Source organism: Lissotriton vulgaris, chromosome 6 (genome assembly GCF_964263255.1).
Source record: "Lissotriton vulgaris chromosome 6, aLisVul1.2, whole genome shotgun sequence".
Lineage (NCBI taxonomy): Eukaryota > Metazoa > Chordata > Amphibia > Caudata > Salamandridae > Lissotriton > Lissotriton vulgaris.
Window position 1 is genome coordinate 820,383,347 of NC_141694.1, and position 15,890 is coordinate 820,399,236.

Sequence of the window (15,890 nt, forward strand, 5' to 3'; positions counted from 1 at the left end):
ACCCTGACATTAAAGTGTACCGCTCAGTGCGCTTTTGCAGTGTGTACCACTGAGAAATACTTCTTTTCCCCCACTCCAACATTTGTGTGTGTATGGTAATTCGCAGGTCGACTTTATGTATTCCTTACCCAACCTTTCATACACGCCCACTGGTAAGTGTTGCAAACAATATGAAAAGTGGAAAATCGTGACAGGCAGAGTGATTGGCCCATGTATTATCCATTCCGTTGCCAGTTTCTCAGAAAGAGTCAATAGTAATCTTTCCAGTTTTTCAATGCTTAGCACCGTATAGACTGCTCCTTTTTGAGCCAGAGTGATTTGTTTATCTGTAAAGTTAAATACAGAACAAATGACGTGGGGTTGATTAGACGCCATGGCACGTATCCAGAACTAAGATTTTGTAACGTCCATCCTAAAAGAATTATTGAACGCAATTGTGACTGTCCATGTTGTAACATGAGCAAGTCCTGGTCCATTATGTCAATTGCAGAGGATACAATGCTGTCCAAAGAATAAATTCTGGATGACAGAGTCGTTAACCCATTGTCAACTACAGAGAGTTTTCTCTAAATTAATACAATCAATTTCTTGTATTTGTTCTGCAGTCTCTGCTTGTGTCGCTTTCCAAGCTTCATTATAAATGGCACAAATACCTGCGTATATGAAACGTTTATAACATTGTTTTGCAGGACCTTGTAAGAAGTCCCTTAAATCAACACCATCTTTAAGTAAAGATAAGTGTTGTTTTACTTCTGTAAGTGTAGATTTTTGCAGCCACTCAAGGCACAGTTTTCCTACACTGTATGTTGTTACTATCCCTGGATGTTGTATCTGGACATATCTTGGGTCTGGCCTAATTACTGTAAACCCTTGTGTCCTGTTCAGGAATCTATCTTGACAGTTGTTTGTGTCTGTGGGCCAGATTAACCATTTTTCCAATCAGAATCAGTTCTGTTTTTAAGTAAAAGTGATTTTACGTCGACCCCTCCCTCTGAAGTGTTTTTACTATCCGGTGTAGGTGTAGGTGTAGGTATGGTATTTTTGTTTAAATCTTTTATCTTGGCTTGGCCAAGGCAGGATGTCTGTTGCACAGTGTCGTTCAAAAATATTATTTGTTCAGGGATGATGCATGCTCTAAATAAAGCTTCTATTACCTGCACCTGCCAGTCTTTTGTGCCCCAGACAGTTTTTGTCTCAATGTTGTTTTTCCAAAAGTCAAAGCCTAAAGTAGACAACTGAGCATAAAAGGCCGCAGAATACATTTGCTTTGTATTAGTTAACATACTTTTCATTCCTGTCTTATTAACATTTCTAAAGTAAAATGTTTCGGCATTTGAGACATTAAAATCTGAAAAGTATGGACATTTTTCATAGAATGTTTTTGAGCTACCCTTTGGTGGCGTTGGACAATGTTCCCATTGATTTAAAGTATAAACATTTCTAGGGTTTGCTGATTTGTGCAAATAATGGTGACCATAATAATAACAGTACATTTGTTCATAATCTGATGAACCTTCTAAGTAGGGTGAAAGTGAAGCTAGAGGGCCTCTAGTTTCACTTTCACCCTATGTTCCAAGACGCCGTTGGACCCTCGACGTCACCTTTAGGAGCACCAAAAAATAAAAACAAGAGTCAAACTCTTCTACAAGTATCATAACAACATCAGCTGTGCATCTATCCAATAATTCTTCAGTGTTTCCAAGGAACCTTCTAAGTATTCATGTTTTGTAAATTTTGCAGACATCTCTAAATCTGACATCATATTATTAACAGTCTTAAAGACCCAATCATCAGAAAATGTGCTGGGTGAAACAAAGTCACTCAAGGAAGCCTTGAATTGATGTGGAATCTTCAACAGCTCTGCCGGACCATAAATGTCATAATCAGTTCTGTCCCATGCTATACCACCAGATATAGGAATGGCTGTGATGTTCACTGATGTCAAGTCTCTTCGTTCACGATGAGATGATTTGTGTGGCTTCAGGAGCAAGTTGATGTTCTTATTTGCTATGTCCATTTTACTTTATCTTCCATTTATCAGCATTCCCAAAGATAATACAAGGATTAGCCAAACTAGGAGAAAATGTATGCCTAGCACAATACAAAATTCAACCCATGGTGAAATAAGATAAGCCTTTTCAAGTTGCTGAAAAAGTTCTGTTATTTAGGGCCAGATCTAGGTCGTCCAATACCGGTCGATAAAGGCCAAAACTACTGTATTTCGGCCGTTACCGACCGGTATTGGGCTTTTTAGATGTAGGTGGCATTTTTTAAGCATTCAGTATTTTACTGAATCTGTAATTTAAGGATTCGGTAAAATACCGAATTCTTAACATACCGATTCGGTAAATTACCAAATCGAGGATGTAGGGAGCACTCATGTTAGTGCATTCCTCAGTTAAGTATTCGTTATTTACCACCAACTAGAAGTTGGTGGTAAATAATGAAAACCTTTGAAAAAGCATTTTTTTGCTTTTCCAACAGTGCCATGTTGCAGACATACATGCCCTTAGGGCATGTATGTCTGCAACATGTGCACCCATGCCCAATTGAGGGGTGCAACAGGGTGTCAAAGTGACACCCTGCCACCCTTCAATGTTTCCCCCTTTTACCGAATCGGTATTTACAGATTCGGTAATTGACATTCATTCTGATGGGCCTCCTCCAGGCCCATAGGAATGAATGGCAATTACCGAATCGGTAAATACCGATTCAGTAATTACCGACACTTACCGATTCGGTAATTTTTACAGAAAAATTACCTACATCCCATTTACCTGTTCTTAAATACTGAATCGGTATGATTCGGTATTTAAGAGTAGGTAAACTGGGATTACCTACATCTGGCCCTTGGTCTTTAAAAGTTTTATTTGCTGGCGTTGTTTCGGGCTCACTGGGATCCTCAGAAAACGTATCAAAGTTGATGAAATAGCCAGAGGCAGTTCTGTCAATTGTTGGTATAGCATCAGGATTATTTGAAATCGCTGGAGCTACTTGATCCCTTGTCATATTAGTATAGTCAGATGCTGTATCATTGTAGAAAGGAGTGTCTTGACAAACTGTTATTTGGGTTTCAAGAGGCACAAGTTCTATGGCTTTGTTGCATAGTCCTTCTTTTCTTACTGCAGATTCTTCAAAGGTGATGAGTCTCTCAGTTTGGACCTCTTGGATAGTAGCAAGATTTGGTTGTCTGCTACATCTTTGGAGTCCACTGGACCTACTACTTATTATTGGCCACATGATGTGGTTTTACCAGATCGATGGACACGAGCCGGTTCTCCTTTCTTCCAGCAAGGGGCGGCAGTAACACTGTTCTTGATCTGTGGATTGCTAGCACTGGTACTGGTTTTCTGTAAGAAGGCCCAAATTCCTTCTTATCTGCGATCTTTTCTCTGACTAGATTCCCAATCTTTGGAATCCAGACAGGCCTTGCTGGGACAGGTGTTTTTTCTTCAGTGGTCGTTGGCTTCTGCAATGTGCTGCTTAGACTTCTTCTTGTTTCATTTAAGTCCTGCAAAACAGCCAAACAGTCTTTGATATCAAAGGGTTTTTGTTCTACCACTGAAGTGTGATGATCGAGGTCCTCGATAAGCATTCTAGTACCAAAAAGGATTTCATGTGGAATGATTCAACCCAGAGAATTTCTTGGCAGATTGTTTAAACTACGTTGGACACTTATTAGATGTTTGACCCACCAGTCACCCGAACCTAATACCCTAGCTGTTATAGATTGCTTTATGTCCCGGTTTTTTCTTTCCACTACAGGATTTCCCTCAGGATGAAATGGACTTGAATACCGCAATGCAACGCACAGATTGGCCAAGGCCTCCTTGTAAGCTCGAGAGCTAAACGCAGGACCCTGGTCAGAATTTAGCGTGCTGATTGCGTATGTGCCGATAAAGACTCGCAAATCTTTATTAACAGTTCGGGCGTCAGCTGAGTGATGAGGCCACATCCAAATGAATCTTTCCTAATAGTTGTGGGACCGCATTAGTCTATAGGGACGTCTGCGTATAGATAGTCTAATGCTATCTAACAATGGTGTCTGTACTGGACTGGCTACACTGTAGTCAGATATCTGGCGGCATTCTTTGCTGCGATCTCTGTTGCAGTCAGGGCAATTAATTGCAAATTGTGAATGTGGGCATTCATCCCTGGCCACCAGTACGTCTCTTTTAATTCTAGAATAGATTTAGAGATCCCTTGATGTATCAGACCTTCTCCCATATGTCCTTCTTGTATCAAAGCACCTCTCCGTCTCCTGTTTGGAATTACCCTATCCCCCACTCCAGGCATTAGAGCAAAAGGAACGGGGTTGGCGTCAATTATGTATGAATATTCGCGTGGATATTTTAGAGGTAACGCTGCATCTCTGCCTTTGCTTGTGGCAATGACAGCTAGCATTATTTTGCAGTCTATTTTTGTTTTAGAACGAGTGATTGCAGTTACGGAAGCAGTTTGCACAGCTGCCTTAGCCGCTTCATCAGCCAATGAATTCCCTGCAACGTGAACGCCATCACGCTGATGACTCAGTGTATGGGTCACGTGAGTCTTTTGTAGTTCTTTCTGTAATTGAACTACTTATTCCCAAAGCAACTTATGCTTGATTGTGCCACCTTTTGCGTCTTTGAAACCGTTTTGAACCCAGTTCTGCAAGTATGCATTGTAAGATTAAACACAGTAATACGAATGGCACACAATGAGTGTGGGGAATTCACGATCTGTATTTTCAAGCAACATCTTGAAAGCCTGTAGTTCAGCTCACTGAGCTGTACAGTCTCTGAGAGATTGTGTTTTTGTGACCATAGATCGGAATTTGCCATCGCGCCAGCGACCTTTAACAAACGCGCACTATAAGCTTGATCTGAAAGCAACAGGTTAGTATTAGATTCCTTACCTTAGAATATCCCCAGGCGTCAGACTGGATCCGAAAACTTTTGCGTAGCAGTACCCTTGCGCGTCGGTAGGCATCGTCTGCGGCTCTGCGTCCGTCGTTGGCGCCGGGATGACGTCGCCGGAGTACTTAGACGCCGCCCTTGCGCACTGACGTCAGTTCTTCTTTTTTCCGCGCCAGCAGCGCAGATCCGGAAAAAGTGGTACCCATAGTCAATTTTTGACTAACTTTTTTGATCCTTTTTGATCATTTTTCGAAGTCTTCTCGACTCCGAACGGTGCCGGTAGGGATTACCGACCCTCACTGCCGGTGCCTTCACTGTCTCGGTTTCAACCACGACGACAAGGCCTGCCCAGACTGCCGAGCCCTGACGTCGAAAGCTAGGCGGGAGTGGTCCCGCAAGCGGCTCGAGCTCCGGCAGTCGGCCCGCGCCGCGAGAGGTCCCGGTCCGGACGGAGGTCGAGGGACCAGTCGTGGGATCGGAGCAATCATAGCTCCGGGAGTGACCATCGGTCTTCGGGCTCGTAGTCGTCAGGTCAGCACAAGAAGTCGAAGAGACGTCATCGCTCTTCCGACTCCCCCCGACGCTCGCACGACGCGGCCGGGGGTTCGGGTGACACTGCCCACGCCGCTCCGTCGGAGTCGCGGGCGTCGCGGCCTGCTTCATACCCTCCGGTCCCTGGGCAGGACGCGACGCCGGAGGAGATCGAGAGTTTCATCATGGCCATCAGGTCGCTCTCTCCTCCGATGGGCTCCACAGCGCCTTCGGGCCCAGCGGACTCGTCTGGGGGCCCCAGCGGGTCGGGTGCTTCGGCGCCACAGGGCCCCGCTGGATTCGCTTCTGGATCCGGGTCATCGCTGGTTGACCTGATGACCTCACCGGCGCTGATCCCTATGGTGTCACCTCCGACACCGCCTTCGGGCGACGCCGTCCCCGATGCCTCCTTCGATCCGGTTCCGGCGTCGGAGCGGCGCCATATTCGACGCTGATTGGAGATTTTTACTTCAACGAACCGGCCCCATTCTTTGACAACCCTGATTATCAGGAGATGGGTGATGAGGTGTATTGGGAGGGGGCTGAGGACTCTCTGACACGTGATTGTCAGTCCCAGCAGGACTGGACAGGGGAGCTTGGGGATGCCAGTGGTCTGGACACTTTGCTGGACACTGGATTTGTCTCACCTCCTACCGTGGCTTCGGAGGAGGGGGCAACTACAGTGTGGTGCCGACGCGGACGGCAAAGGCCTTGGGCCTTGAGCTCCCCATCGCGGCCGTGAGGACTAACCTCCTCACTGAGGTCCTTAAACCGCAGTCAAGCTCGGCTGAGCCTCTGCTGCCGTTTAATGAGGCCTTGACTGACGTTTTTTTGGGCACTTGGTCCAGGCCCGCTACAGGTCCGCCTGTAGATAGGAACGTGGCCAGACGCCACTACCCGGCCCCGGGCGACCCTTGTTTCCTGTCCACCCATCCCACCCCCGAGAGCCTGGTCATCCAGGCCTCCAACTCCCAGACCGCATTCCCGGCGGCTCCCCCCGATCGGGAATCCAAGAGGTACGAGCAATACGGCAAGAAGGTATTCTCCTCCCTGAGTTTGGGACTGCGGTCTTCCAACACCGCATGCTTCTTGGGCGGCTACACCCACTTTCTGTGGGACACGGTCGCGGACGTGCTGCCATAATGCCCGGCGTAGGTCAGGGCTAAACTCACCCAAGCCCTTGCGGAGGGTCGAGATGCAGCACGTTTTTCCATCCGGTGTGGGCTGGATACCACCGACTCACTGAATAGAGCGATGGCAACAACGGTGGCGATTCGTCACCACGCCTAGTTGAGGTCGCCAACTTTTCGGCCGATGTCCAGAATACACTCATGGACATGCCGTTTGATGGCCGTCGCCTTTTTGGCGACAAGGCAAACCATGCGCTTGAGCGCTTTAACCACTTCCATGTTCATGACAAGGTCAACTCGTCATGGGTTTTACCTGCCCTGTGCTTATGACGAGTTGACCTCGTCATGAACAATGGTAAATCTGAAAATCCAGCACCCAGCGGGAAAACCCCTTAGCAGCCAAGGTGTTAAGGACTCCAGGGCTGCGGCCAAGTCCTTGGGCCTTTCGGCCCGCGCCAGGAAACGGGTGCCTTTCGCTCCTTTCGTGGCCAAGGAAGGGGCGCCCCCACACGTGCTGTCAACCACGCACCGCAGAGTAATTTCCAACACGGTGGTGGCCGTGGAAACCGCCGTGGCGGCGGTCGGGGACAACGGCGAGGTCAGTCCACACCTTCTCCCGCAGCATCTGCCTCTAAAGCCTCCTAGTCCGTGCTTTCAGGCCCACGTGACGCCAGTGGGGTGCAGGGTTCGCCATCAACACTTCCACTGGCGCACTGTCACTTCGGACAGGTGGGTGCTGCAAATCGTCCGAAGGGGCTACTTCCTCCCCTTCGAGGTGACCCCTTCAGCCATGCCACCGCAATACCACCGTGTGTCGGGGGATCACTTGCGACTTCTGCAAGAGGATGTTACGGCCCTCTTGGCCAAGGGGGCCATCGAGCGCGTTCCTGGGCCAGAAGTAGGGTGTGGTTTCTACTCCCACTACTTTCTGGTACCCGAGAAGGGCAAAGGGGGCCTACACCATATCTTGGATCTACGGAACGTCAACGGCTTCCTCCGGAAGGAGAAGTTCAAAATGCTGACACTAGCTCAGGTCTTAGCTGCCCTGGACCCAGGAGACTGGCTGGTAGCGTTGGACTTGCAGGACGCTTATTTCTACATTCCCGTCCTGCCGGCCCACCGGCGCTACCTGCGGTTCACGGTAGGCCACGAGCACTTTCAGATTATCGTGCTCCCCTTCGGCCTTACCAGCGCCCCACGGGTATTCACGAAGGTGATGGCGGTGGTTGCAGCTCATCTCCGCAGGTTAGGGGTTTCAGTCTTTCCCTACCTCGACGACTGGTTGTTGAAGGCGGGCTCGCCCCAGACAGTCGTCAGCCACCTCCAGAAGACGGCAGACCTCCTGCACCAGCTGGGGTTCTCCATCAATGTGCCAAAGTCACACCCGTGCCCCTCCCAGAAGCTCCTCTTCAATGGAGCGGTTCTCGACTCGGCGCAGTTTTGGGTTTATTCTCCCGAACACCGGGTTCGGGATATTCAGGCTCTGATTCCGATCTTTCAGCCTTTATCCCGAGTCTCGGTCAGGTTGACGCTGCACCTTCTGGGGCTGATGGCCTCCTGCATCCTTCTGGTGCATCACGCCGGATGGCGGATGTGGGTTCTGCAGTGGGACCTAAAGTTTCAGTGGGCCCAGCATCAGGGCAACCTGTCCGACCATGTCCTGATCTCGGAGGACACTGCAAGACAGTTGCAGTGGTGGCTCACGGACCGCCATTGGGTCAGCGGCAGATCCCTCTCCCTTCCCCAGCCGGAGCACGTCGTTGTGACGGACGCGTCCCTCCAGGGCTGGGGTGGCCACATGGGAGAGGCGGAGATCAGAGGCCTCTGGTCTCTGGCGGAGTCCCGGCTCCATATCAACCTTTTGGAGCTGCGGGCGATTCGTCTAGCACTGAAGGCATTCCTCCCCTCTGTTCGGGGGAGTGTAGTGCAGGTGTTTACGGACAACACCACCGCCATGTGGTACTGCAACAAACAGGGCAGGGTGGGGTCGTGGACCCTCTGCCAGGAGGCTCTGCGCCTCTGGCAGGGGCTGGGACATCAGGGCGTGACCCTGGTGGTTCAACACCTGGCAGGTTCTCTGAACGCCAGGGCGGATGAGGTCAGCCGACGTTGCATGATGGATCACGAATGGCGTCTGAACTCTGACGTGGCGCAAGGTCTCTCTCTGCAGTGGGGAGAGCCTTGGTTAGATCTATTTGCCACCGAAGAGAACGCGCAATGTCATCACTTCTGCACGTTTGAATTATCAAGGCGGCACTCGCTCGGAGACACTTTTCGTCGCGAGTGGATTTGCGGTCTGTTGTACGCCTTTCCGCCTATACCACTTATGCCCAGAGTGCTGAAGAAGATCAAACGCGACCGGGCCCAAGTCATCCTTGTGGCTCCGGACTGGGCACGAAGGTACTGGTATCCTGAGCTACTCAGTATGTCAGTCGATCCGCCGGTTCGTCAGCCTCTTCAGGAGGACCTTCTGTCGCAGCAGCAGGGGACGGTCCTCCACCCGAACCTGTCCAGTCTCCACCTCCATGCTTGGAGATTGAGCTGCGACAGTTGAGGCCATTTGACTTGCCTCCTGAAGTCTGTAATGTAATTCTGGCAGCCAGGCGACCCTCCACAAAGTCGGTATACGCCTGCAGGTGGAACAGATTTGTGGCATGGTGCACAGCAAAGGCTGTGGATCCTCTCTCTCTGCCCCTCTTTCTGAGGCTCTTCTCTTCCTTCTTTCTCTTGCCCAGCAGGGCTTTGCTCTGGGCACTATCAAAGGCTACCTTTCTGCCCTTTCAGCCTTTCTATGGCTGCCTGATCAACCGTCTTTGTCCAAGTCCCCCATTGTAACTCGGTTTCTGAAAGGCATTACACATATGTTTCCCCCTGTTCCGTTTGTGATGCCTCAGTGGGACTTGAACCTTGTTCTTACCTATCTGATGTGCTCTCCCTTTGAGCCACTTCACAACTGTCCTCTCCGCCTTCTTACTCTGAAGACTGCTTTCCTGGTTGCCATCACTTCTGCCAGGAGAGTGAATGAGCTCCAGGCTCTTTCATCCAAACCTCCTTTCCTTTCTGTCCATCCGGACAATATTGTGTTGCGGATAGGCCCTCTTTCCTGCCCAAGGTTGTCACGGCCTTCCACATCGGGCAGTCTATCACCTTGCCCACCTTCTTTCCGCCACCGCATCCCTCAAAAGAGGAAGAGCGGCTACACCGTCTGGACCCAAATCGTGCGCTTTCCTTCTATCTAGATCGCACACGCCAGTTCCGGGTTGATGACCAACTCTTTGTTGGTTACGTGGACGCTAAGAAGGGATGGGCGGTGCACAAGCGGACCATCTCTCGGTGGGTCCGTCTTGTGTATCAAGGCTTGTTACTCCTTGGCGAAGAAGGAGCCTCATGTTGGGCTGAGGGCCCATTCCACTCTGGCCACGGCGGCTACCACTGCCCTCGGCCAGGGAGTCCCTTTGCAGGACATCTGTCAGGCAATTACGTTGGCCTCGCTGCACACGTTCGCAAGACACTACTAACTAGACAGCAAAGTCCAGAGGGATGGCTTCTTTGGCTGTTCCGTCCTCCCGGACTTTCTGGTGTGATTATTGGTTCGGAGACCCACCACCGGGGTTGGTATTGCTGGGGTATCTATTCTAAGGTAAGGAATCTAATACTAACCTGTTTCTTTCAGATGAACAGGTTACTTACCTTCGGTAACGATATATCTGTAAGAAACAGTAGTTAGTGTTAGATTCCTTACCGCCCCACCCATCCTCCCCGTTCTGCGAACCGATATCTAGGGTTAAGGTCATCCCCTTTCAGGGCCCTAGTTTCAATGGCACCAGTGTTGGTTTTTAGCATGGCTCTGCGTTTTTGGCGCGGAAAAGCTGTGTATAATAACTGACGTCAGCGCGCGAGGGCGGCGTATAAGTACTCTGGCGACGTCATCCCGGCGCCGACGACGGACGCGGAGCCTCAGGCGACGCCTACAGACGCGCAAGGGTACTGCTATGGAAAAGTTTCCGGATCCAGTCTGACGCCTGGGGGTATTCTAAGGTAAGGAATCTAATACTAACTACTCTTTCTTACAGATATATCATTACCGAAGGTAAGTAACTTGTTCTTTACCCCCAATTGCGGGTTGTGCTGATCCGTCTGTACATATTATACATTTGTATTGTTCTAGAAGCAGAATCCCAGTGGGCAGAGGACATTTTTGTTCGTATTGGAGAAATTCTTGTGTTTTCAAGTATGGGTCAAAAACGTATTCAGCGTCTGTTGCAGCAAGAGAATGAACCCATTGTATCCATCTCTTATGTAAAGCCTTTGCATTTGGAATGCTTGCTTTCGTCACTGCCTCTAGGGCAGGTACAGGAGTAACGACCATTATGCGTTTTCCCTGTGCGAGGGCTCTCTTTTGCTTCTGCAGTTTGAACCGCTGTCAGACTTTTTTCTGTTGAAGTGAATTTCATTTCAGCTTGTGTGTAAAAGTGAGATTTATAAGCAATTGGTACTTTTTCACCTTCATTAAAGGTTAAGTGCGTAAATCTGCATCTTCCTGTGATTATTCTGATTACAAGGTTGCGTACGTTTATTTGTGTCTGTAAATGTGATGTTGCTAACATGTCTGTTTGCACTGAACTCAAAATTTCTGTGTGTGTTTGAGTCCAATTAGTAGTTTTGAAATCAGGTTTGATTAATTCGTAGAGAGGTTTAACCCTTTCCGCGTAATTTAGAATGTAAGTTCTTCTGAAATTTAGGAAACCTAGAATTGACTATGCTTTTCAGCGTTTTTGGAGGTTGGAGCAGCGCACACTTTCTAAAAAGTTGGCTGCCAGGCTTTTGCCTTCACTTGATAACTCATATCCTAGAAAAAGGACGTTGAGGTGGGTAATTCGTGATTTCTCAAAGTTCAATTGATACCCTTCAGATGCAAAGCCAAGTATTATGGTATTCACTCTGTTCAAGTTCCTGTTCAAGTCATCGTCTGTTAGATATATGTCATCGACATAAGATAATGCTGCATCATCATACTTTTGTAGTAACTCTGTTACTCTGGCTGAAAATAACCCCAGACTATTCTTGAATCCTTTAGGGAGACGACAGAAGTGATGCTGGGTCCCCATGATTTAGAAAGCGGTCAAATTCCTGCTTTCAGGTGCAATGTTTCGACAGAAGAAACCGTTAGAAATATCTAATGTCTTTTTATATTTTTTACGCACATTATTCATCAGTGCTGCACTGTGTGCATTTTGTACTGCAAATATTTTGCAACAAGAGTTTAAATGTCTATAGTCCAAAACTAGACGATATGTATTGTCTGGTTTGGAGACAGGAAACAAAGGATTGTTAATGGACGAGGTGCATGTTTCAATCACCCCTTGGTATTCAAGTTGATCTAAGATCTCCCTGACCTGTGTTTTAGCTTCTTGCTTAACTGGATACTGCCTCTGAGCAGTCAGTTGATTTTTTAACTGGATTTTATGGTGAGGAGAGGCCTCACCCCATAGAACCCTCCTGAGAGAGCCTCAGACCCTCAGATTTTCTACCGCACGTTGTGCTAAGGGAGTCTCCTCTGAGCTCTGATCAGTTTTTCTCTTCAGCTTTGGATTTTTTCTTTTTCTTTTTCTACTCTACAATTTCTGATAAGGAGAAGAAAGCTTTATTTAAAGCCTGTGCTACTTGTTCAAAGAAAAGGCTTTACATTGAGGACAAAATCGATTTACAAAAGGGGGTGGTGATGAACAGAGTGTCTGAATTGAGCAGACCACTCTTACCCAGTAACCGGTCCCCGGGAGCTTGTTTCCTTCCCAGTGTAAGAATTGGCTTTTGTAGTTTGGTTTGCCCTGTTCCCATCATGCACTGGGACAGGAACAGACTAATTTGCATACAGCCAGGTTCTGAAACTGGGATGGTGCAGTGAGCTAAAAAACGGTGTTGGATCTAGCCCTGATCTCTTGACTGGGTGAGAGCTTTCTGCTTAATTCAGAGACTCTGTCCCTCACCACCCCTTGTTGTAAATATTTTTACATTGAGGACAAGCATAAAGACTGTATACTCAGCTTGTACCCTGATCATAAGGCCACGGATTGTAAGATCTCCAGGACCTTCTCCACCAAGACTTTGAGAGACAGGGAAGGTCGTTTGTTAACCTGGTTGCAGAAGATGAAGTCTCGGAAGGAGGTTCTACCATCTGACAGTGAGGATTCTTCCTCAGCTACGTCCTCCAGGAGATCCAGGAAAAGGGGTTGGTTTTAAACTTCATCTGAACCCCCTGTGAAAGCCTCTCAAAAGACCTCTGATAGGTCTGAAAGGCCCAGTCCCAAAAAATCTCCTTACCGAGGTGTAAAGGAGAGGGAGGGACACATTGCGAAGGTAAAACTATCAAAGAAGGTACAACAAACTCCTTCTATTGTTATTGTTATTCTTATGGGGTACACTAACCCTGTATCGGCTGTTTCAACTTGAATGTACTCATTCATGTCCATTGTCTCCAGATGATCCTTCAAGATCTTGCGAGCTATGGTGACGTCTGCTGCGCTATCCAGCATTGTCTGAGCCCACTCCTCTTTCTTGAGTTGTGGCCTCAAGATCCTCGGCATGTCTGATTTTTAGACCTGCTACCTTCTTCTTGGTGAATTGGGTTTACTTATTATCTGGAACGTGTTGATCGTCTTTGGACTTCACGCGTTCTTCCTTGTGTTCTGATCGGCCTCTTCTTTCCGATTTCTGTGAGGAAGTCTGAAAGGTACGAGAGGAACGTGTATCAGTATCTTGATATCTATCAGGTTTTCTCAAATTATCCCTGTTCCTCAGGTTATACCTCGTTTCAGAGGGCTCCTTTTGAGGAGACCTACCTCTGGATTGAGAACGTTTCTCTTTAGGAAGGGACTGTTTAGTATTCTCCCACTTCTTTTTAGGAGTAGTGAGATTGTTTTTAATAAAGACCTTTTCAGGACTTTCTGTTAGTTGGGGCTTGACTGGTTTCCCACCCAAGAACCTAGTTCTTCATAGGATTTTTCTATTATTCTGGCCAGTTCATATGGTTGCTCAGTTACATCAAGTTCTTTTAGTTTTTGGCAGATCGTCACGGATGCTGCTTCACCTTTAATATTAGCTAATATTATAGCTGAGACCTGTTTGAACTCTGTAAGTAATTCCATACCCAGATTTTAAGCAGGCTCTGCCCCGTATTAATTTTGAATCTGTTTCAGGACATCTGGTATTACCGCCATAGACGGAACACTATGTTTTTTTGTGTAGGTTTCAGCAAAGACTGTACCCAAAGTGTCTCAGTCCTCCAGGTGTGGTGCGATCCCCATTCGTAAGCAGATTGTTAGAATCCTATGCTTCTCATGAGGTGTACTATCTGGAAATACTGCCTCTATTTGAGTGATTTTCTGAGCTATCCAGAATGGAATTTGTTCCCTTTTTGCAGGCAATTTACCAGTGACTGATTGTATAGTCTGTGGTGTGATTTTATTTGTGTTCCCCTGGTGAGGGGTGTGCTGTGGAATCCTTATAGTAGGTTGGGCTGTTAGAGTCCGCATGACATATTGAACCAATTGTCTATGTATTTTGATTAATTGTTTTAGTTGAACTAATAGTTCTGGACCGGTCATTCCTTCAGTGGCAGGATGTGGTGTATAGCTGGCTAATACTGGCCATGTTGCTCCTGGTTTACCTAGTGGACCGAGCCTGGTAATGTAATTTTGATGTTGAAGGGCGCCTTTAAACCAGAGCGCATGCTCTTGGTATGTTAATGGAATTTCAATATCCTCTAAAGGAGTGTATCCGCTGGAGGTTCCTCTTCTTTGTAGAAGTGGAACACATGTGTTAATGGATTTGCTTCTGGGAAGATAATCCATGAATAGAATGCCTCTGTCAGCTGATATTCGTGTGCCTCTATCACAAAAATTACCCTACCACCTCTCGATGATAGGCCATTTGTTCTAAGCTTTATAGTGATGGTTTTCCTTAAATTTTCCGGGATTATAGCATCCGCGTCGTCTTCATTAACCCCTTGTATGCTGATGATGGCCCCCGTCCGTCATGCAGCACGGTGCTCGTGTGCTGATGACGGCTGGAGGCCGTCATGAACCCGCCCACTCTTTAAAAGCGCCGCACAGGCACAGAATCGCTTCCGGACGCAAGGGGTTAAAACGTGTAATGTCAAAGCCCGGTCGGGCTGCAGCCCCACCGCTCTCGTTCTCAGTCATTTTGTTGACTGAAAGTTTGTAGAGCAAGTTTCAAGGAAACAAAGATAAGGTGCCCAATATTTTGGAACACTGTATCCTTCAACGTTGAACTAATCAAAAAATAAAATACATAGGATTTTTCGTCCTACTCAGTAATGGCGGATATTTTATCCTTTTACCCACTCCAGACGTCTATTGGAGTATTTTGCGGGAAAAAGGGGTCTCTGTGAAAAGCACGGCTGAGTTACTCTAGTATCTAGCGTTAAATTAGTGCCTTACCAAACGTTGGGCGCCATGTAGTGTAGATCCTATATTCCCAATAGGCTTTGCGCATTTGAATAATATATCCTATAGGTTTGACGTAGGGCCAAGGTCGACTAGGTCTCTATCGAATATATTAGACTTAATTGTGAGTGCCAACTAGCTCAGAGGTCACTAGAAACTTTCTCGCATTCACAAGAAGGGATTAGTTTCTGACAACTGCATACACGTGACAACTTTGTTTCCCCAAGAATAAAACCGTATCTTCAGAGTTGTGGAAACAATAGATAGATATTTTACTCAGTCAATAGTGCATGCTTCGTTTCTACAGAGGTGCAGAGAAATAGAGAGATGGGCGTTTTCAATAAAAGTATTTATTGAACAGTCTTCTTTCTCATGCAAAAGAAATGAACTGCTACAATCGTAATACTGGTATACTGGTATAAGTATAATGCGTACAGCAAGAAGAGTATTATAAAATAATACTGTAAAAGCATGGTTTGGTTTCTAAGCCATAAAATACATACATAAATAACAAAGACTAAAAATACTCAAATGGTGCTTCTAAAATACGCCTACCCCAATGTACCTAACCTAAGTCTAGTACGAGGGAAGAAGTAAGTGTTGTGTAGCATAGGTTTAGTTTATTTGCCAAGAATCTATCAAAGATTTCTCTTAGGGTCTAATCAGCTCCGTAACTTGGTTTTAGAATGAAGGAGGTCTGGTATCTCTGTCTCGGACTCGATTTCCCAACACCCCGCAAGGGGAGCTTGGAAACACTGGAGCTGGATTCTCAGCGAGAGAAAGGCAGCCTCTTTGTCAGAGCGTCAGTTGGAGGGTCGGCTTCCTTCGACACTTGCTGTAGCGACCTGCGTCGGGCAAGTAGATAG

At 47.3% G+C, this 15,890-nt stretch overlaps 1 protein-coding gene across 3 annotated transcripts in view; it reads left to right on the plus strand.

Annotated features, from left to right (window-relative positions):
* Positions 1-15,890, plus strand: part of CEP170 (centrosomal protein 170) — a 598,101-nt gene that overhangs the window by 428,461 nt on the left and 153,750 nt on the right. The gene's annotated exons all lie outside the window — the stretch shown is intronic.